General features: G+C 42.5%; 1 long non-coding RNA gene across 1 annotated transcript in view; it reads right to left on the bottom strand.

Moving 5' to 3' along the window:
- Positions 1 to 262: 262 nt before the first annotated feature.
- Positions 263 to 8,094, bottom strand: part of LOC147912015 (uncharacterized) — a 355,106-nt gene continuing 347,274 nt past the window's right edge. Inside the window, exons 2-3 of the long non-coding RNA XR_015550364.1 lie at positions 4,567 to 4,709; positions 263 to 2,291 (exon numbers count right to left, since the gene is read on the bottom strand). This is a non-coding gene — a long non-coding RNA (uncharacterized LOC147912015). The remainder of the gene's footprint in view (positions 2,292 to 4,566; positions 4,710 to 8,094) is intronic.

The following is an 8,094-nucleotide window of genomic DNA, read 5'->3' as shown; positions in this document are numbered from 1 at the left end:
TCATCATCTCCATTCAGGAGAGCAGAAGGCTGAAGTGTTCCCCTAGGAATCAATTCCAGTGCTGCTAAGACTTCTGTGAGCATCAGAGTCACCCTGAGGGCTTGCTAAAACACTGATTCCTGGGCCCCAATCCCAAAGAATCTGAGTCAGTAAGTATGGAATGAGGCCCATGAACTTGTATTTCTAACAAGCTCCCGACTAATGCTCATGCTGTTGGTCCATGGACCACACTTTGAATAGCACTGATATAGTTCGTGCCTCAAAACCCATGTTTCTATAGTAACCTCAAAACCTCAGTGGTTTTCACCTAGGGGCAATTTTGCCCCCTAGGGGACAGTTGGCAATGTATCTGGCGCTTGGCACTTGTAGGTATCTGGAGACATTTTTTTATTGCCACTCCTTGGGGACTGGGGATAGGTACTTCTGGCATCTAGTGGGTAGAAGCCAGGGATGCTGCTAAACATCTTATAATGCACAGGACAGCTCCCTAGACAAAAAATTATCTGGCATAAAATGTCAATAGTGCTGAGATGCAGAAACACTACTTTAGTCCACAAGGTCAACCCATGGGCCAAAGATGAACTTTGCAAGTAGTTTTGTTGATCTTCTACCTTTTTCTAAAAGGTAGCATCAGTGAAAAGAGGATCCACATCATATGTCATCAGGGAAATGCAATTAAAACAACAGTGAGATACCACTACACACCTAATAGAATGGCCAAAATCTCAAACACTGACACCACCATTGGCTGGCGAAGACCTAGAGCGACAGAAACTCTCATTCATTGCTGGTGGGAATGCAAAATGGTAAAACCACTTTGGAAGACAGTTTGACAGTTTCTTACAAAACGAAGCATACTCTTACCATATGACCCAGCAATCACACAGCTTGGAATTTTCCCAAAGGAGTTGAAAACTTAAGTCCACACAAAAACTTGCACACAGATTTTTATAACAGCTTTGTTCACAATTGCCAAAACTTGGAATCAACCAAGATGTCCTTCAGTAGGTGAAAGGATAAATAAACTGTGGTACATCCAGACAATGGAATATTATTCAGCTCTAAAAAGATATGAGCTATCAAGCCATGAAAAGAAATGGAGGAACCTTAAGTGCATACTACCAAGTGAAAGAAGCCAGTCTGAAAAGTCTACGTACTGTATGATTCCAACTATATGACATTCTGAAAAAGGCAAAACTATGGAGATAGTAAAAAGATCAGTGGTTGCCAGGAGTTGGGGAGAAGGAAGGGATGCATAAGTGGAACATAGAGGACTTTTAGGGCAGTGAAAGTACTCTGTATGATACCGTAATGGTGGATACATGTCATTAAACATTTGTCCAAACCCATAGAATGTACAACACCAAGAGTGAACAGGAATGTTGTAATGTAAACTATGGACTTTGGATGATTATGATATGTCAATGCAGGATCATCAATTGTAACAAATGTCCACTCTGGTAGGGGGTGTTAATAATGAGAGAGGCTATGCATGTGTGGGGGCAGGGGATATATCGGAAATCTTTGTACTTTCCCCTCAATTTTGCTGTGAACCTAAAACTGCTCTAAAAAATAGTCTTTAAAAAAAAGGCTGCAAAAGCAAGTAGATTATAGTACAATCAACTTAACATCTGTTGTTTTACACTGCACTTACCTCCTTATATTTTCAGTCTGGCCCCTGGAGGCATCTGAGTTTGCAACCCTCTGATCTCATCCAACCTCTTTATTTTATAGATGGGGAAGGAGTGAGGAGATAGGCCAAACAATTTGCTCAAAGTTCAATAGGGGAACCAGACCTGGAATCCAAGCCTGTGACGGTGATCATAATGCCAGTGTGAATCAATATATACACGCTGGGACCCTCTAGTACATTCAGATAAAGCCATATTATTCATTCATTTATTTATTCTTTCAGCATTCATTCCCATACGCAGTGTTCTTATTTGCACACACGTGATTAAATACTTAGATACAGAAATCAAATGTTCTCATGTATTACCTAATAACAGCATTGGACACATGACATATTTGGCCTGTGATATTTATTTACCATCCCCTCCAAATGCTTAACGATAGAGATGTTCCAGTAACAAGTTCTATTTTTGAGATACCAAACCGAAGCTTGGAATTTGTTGTGAGACCGGATGACTCTTCCTTCTATCGATGGAGATTGAAAACAGCTGGTCTCTTAAAGTGTGTGCATTATGGCCAAACCATTTCTCTGCCCTTCAGGGAAGTTTTGCACCATCTAGGATTTTTTTAATCTTCATCATTTTAACATTAAAAGAATTCTGAAAAAACAAAAACAAAAACAATGAACAACAACAAAACCACAAATTCAAAATACTAAAGAGCAAAGAAAGATACTAGATTACACTTGAATGCTGCCTCCAGATGAAGGATTGGCAAACTATGGCCTGCATGTCAATGCCAGGCCCCCGTCCATTTTTATAAATAAAGTTTTATTAGAACACAGCCACATCCATTCATTTACATATTTTCTATGGCTGCTTTCATGCTACAATGGCAGAGTTGAGTAGTGGGACAGAGACCTTATGGCTGGCAAAGCCTAAAATATTTACTATCTGGCCTTTTGCAAAAAAAGTTTGCCAGCCTTGCTCTTGAATATGTATTAGGTTGTACCATATAAAATTGCCAAGATTTGGCAATTTTACCTACACTTTCCTATGGTTCATTCTAAAAAGCAAAGAATAATGATTCCACTGAAAAATGGCATATTTCTTTTTCTTGCAGGCTAAAACTTGTAGTGACTCTCAGGGCTCGACACAGAATATCACAATGGCCACGTTAATCAATAAAAGCACTTTCTCATCTACAAAAAAAATAAAAATAAAAATCATCCTTCCTTTTCCCATAAAATAGATAAAGACCAGACTGCCTCACTGGCCTTAAAACAGAACTTTCTCGTGAAAGATTTTGCAGCTCTCTGTAGATATAGATCTACCCTGCCCCACCTGTAAGATCTCTCTCAACTGCAGTTAGTCATTCATGAGGACTTTTTTATTAGCTCCCTCTGCCCATGCCATCTTCTGCAAAAACAAGTGTCTATGCTTCACTTAAGAGATGGCACTAACGTGTTTGCATAACATGGGTCACTGCAGATCACTGCTAACATAATAAACCTCTGCTCAGATGGCCTCAGTTACACCACACCCATAGCTGTCAACTTCTATCTTCTTGCAGAAATATCCAGCATGGTCAGAGAGAACGAGCTAAGGCTGTGACCTAGGCTAACCTGCTTTGGAATTCTGGCACTGCCTCTTACCAGTTGTATGAACTTGGGCGAGTTTTGTAGCTTTGATGAGCCTCACTTTCCTTAGCTGTAGAATAGGAATGATGCCTCTTTTACAGAGGTTGTTGTAAGGGTTAATAACTATGTGAGCAAAGTACCTGACGATCAGTAAATGATATTAAGTCGAACTATGTGAAATTGGTTAAAAGATGGCAATAGCATGTCATTTAACCTCAAGTTGTTATTGCTGGGATTGTTAACATTATTGCATGTACATGGGCCAGGCCTAGGTAAAATGGACACAGCACTGTGTGCCACTTGGAGCTTCCAGCCAGGGTCAGGACTAGGATGAGGCAAGTAAGGCACCCGGGGCACTAAATTTAAGGAGGCACTCACTCTCAGGTGCAGACCCTGTACTAGCATGACTCAGAGCCAGTTCTTCCTTAAATTTTCCTCCTGAGGCACCTCTCTTGCCTCTCCCTAGTCCCAGCTTTGTTGCCAAGTTCCCCTTATCTAGCAGAGAAACTCCTCATCTCCTTATCAGCTCAGGTGCCTGGTGCCTCTCCCTGAAAACCGACTCTTGGATGACCCTTTAATAACTGAGGGCTAAATGACTCATAGCAATCATAACATTACACCCTCCCAAGGATGCTTGCTTCAAGAGAGGATTAAAATCTTAATTAAAAAAGCACTAAGGCAGGATTTCACACATGACTTAGTTAGTGGAATGGAATATTGAAGGAGACCAGCAACTTCTGGGGATCCTGAAACCATATCAGTTGGCAGGCAGTGTCTCATGTCACCCTGCAGGTCTAAGCACATAAATGTAGCCACAGAGAGACTGATACACTGGGGACTTCAACTGATTCTTGAGGAATGGCTAAGCAGTCAGATGAGAAGGGAAGGCATTTTAGCATGATTGAAGGCATATCCCAAAGGATCTCTTCCTCACTCTTTCCTTTTTTTTCCTTCTCCAAAAATGACTTGATATTACAAAAGACTTGCATGGTAGCCAGCCTCCAAGATGGCCCCCAATGACTCTCCTCTCCTGGTATTCATGCTCACGTGTAGTGAGTCCCCTCCCACATTGAATAAAGGCTGGACTGGGTGATCAGTGGGATATGATGGAGGTGAGAGTATGCAACTTTCCAGGCTAGCACATAAAGGGCATTGTGCCTACTACTTTGCTCTCTTAGATTGCTCATTCTTAGGGAAGCCAACTACCATGCCATGAGGATGCTCAAGCAGTCTTGTGAAGAAGACCATGTAGGAAAGGAATTGAGGCCTCCTTCCACCAGCCAGTGCCAACTTACAAGCCATGTGAGTGCACCATCTTGGAAGTGGATCCTCCAGCCCCAGTCAAGTCTTTAGATGATCGCAGCTCCAGCGGACATCAGACTGCAACCTCCTGAGAGATCTTGAACCAGAACCAGCCCCGTCAACTGTTCCCAAATTCCTGACCCACAGAAAATGTGAGGTAATAAATGTTTATTGTTGTTTTAAGATATTAAGTTTTAAGTAACACGTTACACAGCAATACAACTAGAATTCAGGGAGAAAAGCCCTCCTTAAATCAGTAAGAAAAAACAAACAACACAATACAATAATGGGAAAAGACTTGAAGAGACACGTCACAAAAAAAAGAATATCCAAATGGCCAATAATCATTTTGCAATACACTGAATATTTGTGTTCCCCCAAAATTCACGTGTTGAAACGTAATTCCCATCATGATAGTATTGGGAGGTGGAGCCTTTGAGAGGTAATTAGGTCATGAGGGTGGAGCCCTCATGAATGGGGTTAGTGCTCTTCTAAAAGACACTCCAGAGCGCTCCCTCGCCCTTCCGCCATGTGAGGACAGAGCCAGAAAACGGCTTTCTATGAACCAGGAAGCCAGCCCTCCTCACCAGACACCCAACCTGCTGGTGACTTGATCTTGGACTTTCCAGCCTCTAGGACAGTGAGAAATAAATTTCTTTGTTTATAAGACACCCAGTCTATGGTATTCTGTTATGGCAGCCTGAATTAAAATGAAATTGGTATCAAGAAGTAGGGTTGCTGCTGTAAAAAATACTTAAAAATGTGGAAGCAGCTTTGGAACTGGGTCATGGGTGGAAGACTTTTGAGGTGTGTGCTAGAAAAAGCCTGGATTGCTGTGAATGGACTACTAACAGCAATGAGAGCTCAAAAAGAAAGGAGGAGCACTGTAGAGAAAACCCGTCTTAGAGAATACTTAAGTAATCCTGAATCAGATGTTGGCAGAAATATGGATGCTAGAGGTCATTCTGATGAAGTTTCAGAAAGAAATCAGGAGCATGTTATTGGAAAGTGGAGGAAAGGTGATCCTGTTATAAAGTGGCCAAGAACTTGGCTGATTGTATTCATGTTATAGTGTTTTGTGGAAGGTAGAACTTGCAAGCGACGAAATTGAATACATGGCTGAAGAGATTTCTAAGCAGTGTTGAAGGTGTGGCTTGACTCCTCTGGATTGCTTAGAATAAAATGCAAGGGACAAATGACTTAAAGACAGAATTGTTCAGCAAAAAGGAAGCAGAACTTAGAGATTTGGAAAATTTTTAGTTTATCCATATTGCAAAAAATGAGAATGCTAAGAATGTGGCCATGTGACCTAGATAAGGAGAATAGTTTGTGTCAGCCATCTCAACAGAAGCTAGGAGCTGTTCTCCAAGACTAGGCAAGAATGACCCCTAAGGCAATTCAGAGGCCATAGGGCTGCTGCTCTCTTAACAGGCCCAGAGTGCAAGGGGTTGGAGGGGAGCAGAGAAATTTCAAAGAGGGGCCACCCGTGCTCCCAGGACCTGGGCACTCACTGCCTGGCACCACCTCACATCACGGGGTCTGCTGCCCACATTCTGGCACCAAGCTCCGTGGCCACCCCAGGTGCAGCTCTTGCAGGCCCCAGTGCAGTGGAGGCCGTAGTGACCACCCCTCTGGAAGGCAAAGGCAGTGAACTTTGGTGGCATCTGCAGGATGCAGTTTCTGCCAGTGCACAGAGTGCATGGGCCTATGGGGCATGGCTGCCTCCATCTAGATTTCAAAGGATGGGGCTCCTGGCAGAGCCTCGGGCTTGGGACCCCAACCCGAGAGAGCTGTGGTGCCTTCTCGTGGAACTATGGGAGTGACATTGCCACACAGTGGAGCACCATATACAGCAATGGAATTGAATCAGCTGCAGCTACACACAGCAACAGGGCCGTGACTCACAGACACAATGTTGAGCTTCTAGGGGGCTGGTGATGGTCTTTTTTTATTTTGTAATGTGAACATTAGTTACATGGATGTGTTCAGTTTGTGCAAATCTGCCTAACTGTAAAAAAAGATTTTGAAAGTACCCACTTCTGTGGTGTGTTGAGAAGGTAAGCTCTCGGTTCAGATCACGACATCTGCAGTTCTAAAGTCCAGGCTCAGGGTAAAGATTTGGACACCTATTCCTCCAGTTCAGTGGTAGGCAAATTATAGCCTGCAGGCAAAATCCAGCCAGCTGTCTCTTTTTGTAAATAAAGTTTTATTGGGGCCCAGCCACACCCATTTGCTTATGTGTTATCTATGGCTGCTTTCACCAGACATCAGTGGAATTGAGTAGTTGTGACAGAGATCGCAGGCTCTGATGGATTGGGAAGCTTCTGATACTGTTGTATCACCTCTTTATCCTCTTCACCCTTTCTCCTCCCTTCCTCTTGCTCATGCCTGTGTACCAAGGCTTTTTCTAAATGCAGACAAGCCCTGTGATTCTCTGGATAAAGGACAAGTGAGGCCAGCACCCAGCCCGCCATCACCCTGCCTTGGCAAATGTCTAAGCTGTCTACTGGGGCATAACCCAGGTGTTCCCGCGATGTGCGCCATGAAATGGAACGATCAGATTGTTCATTTGGCTCATTACTAAGGTGCTCCTGAAGATAAGATTGAATTTGACAACAATGGCAATTCAGGCTGCAGAACACCTGCACACACTCAAGCTACTTAAGCGGAAAGAGACCTATAAGTGCACGGTTTTTGGAAAAGGACATCTAGACAGAATCATTTTGATTACTAACTGCAACTCTACTCTAGCTCATGATCATAGATGGGCTCTGGATTGCCATGGCTTTGCTTTTGGCATGCCAGGTGTTTGGTAATTACATCTTGATGAATGTGGTCACTCACGTGGAAACACAAAAATCACTCTCTGCTTAAATCAAGAAAACCGTCACTGCCAGACATGTTTGAGACATTTTTTTTTCCCTGAAGTATTTTCTCTCTCCCACTTATAATCAGCTATACTTTTGGTATCATTTTTCCTTAAGAAAAGAGACATCAAAATGGACAAAAACAATTTTGAGAGGGATTGTCCAATAGTTAAAACTCTAAGTTTTCAGTGAAAAAGTTGGCTGTCTCTTCTGCATTTTTCTAAGGATTTGCTCCGTGACCTTGGGCTTGCTTAGCCTATCTGGTCTTCCATCTGTAAAAAATAAATTTTTAAGTTCATGCTCACTCACTTCCTCAATTGATCTAGAGAAATGATTGTTGTCCATGAAGTTTGTCTAGATGTCTAGATGAAATAGATGAAATTTTAAAATTAGCCCCCGTGACAAGGGCCAGTACATTTCCACTGCCAGTATTTTGTGATAAAGAATGAAGATGTATGTCTGAACTTGGTCCTAACTTGTACAGTATCTTGGAGTGATGTCATCATTGTGTGACTTCATGCACCTTTACCTAAGGGAGGAGAAGAGGAGTCTGAGCAAAGAGAAGAATCTCCTTCATGGAGGGAGAAATTCTACAGAAGCACAAAGGAAAGACCTTCCAAAATTATTTACTTCCTTTTTTGCTTGTATTAGTTG

This window comes from Ceratotherium simum, chromosome X (genome assembly GCF_057802395.1).
Source record: "Ceratotherium simum simum isolate JZ-2026a chromosome X, ASM5780239v1, whole genome shotgun sequence".
In the NCBI taxonomy this organism is placed as follows: Eukaryota; Metazoa; Chordata; class Mammalia; order Perissodactyla; family Rhinocerotidae; genus Ceratotherium; species Ceratotherium simum.
This window is presented reverse-complemented; position numbering and strand designations above follow the sequence as displayed.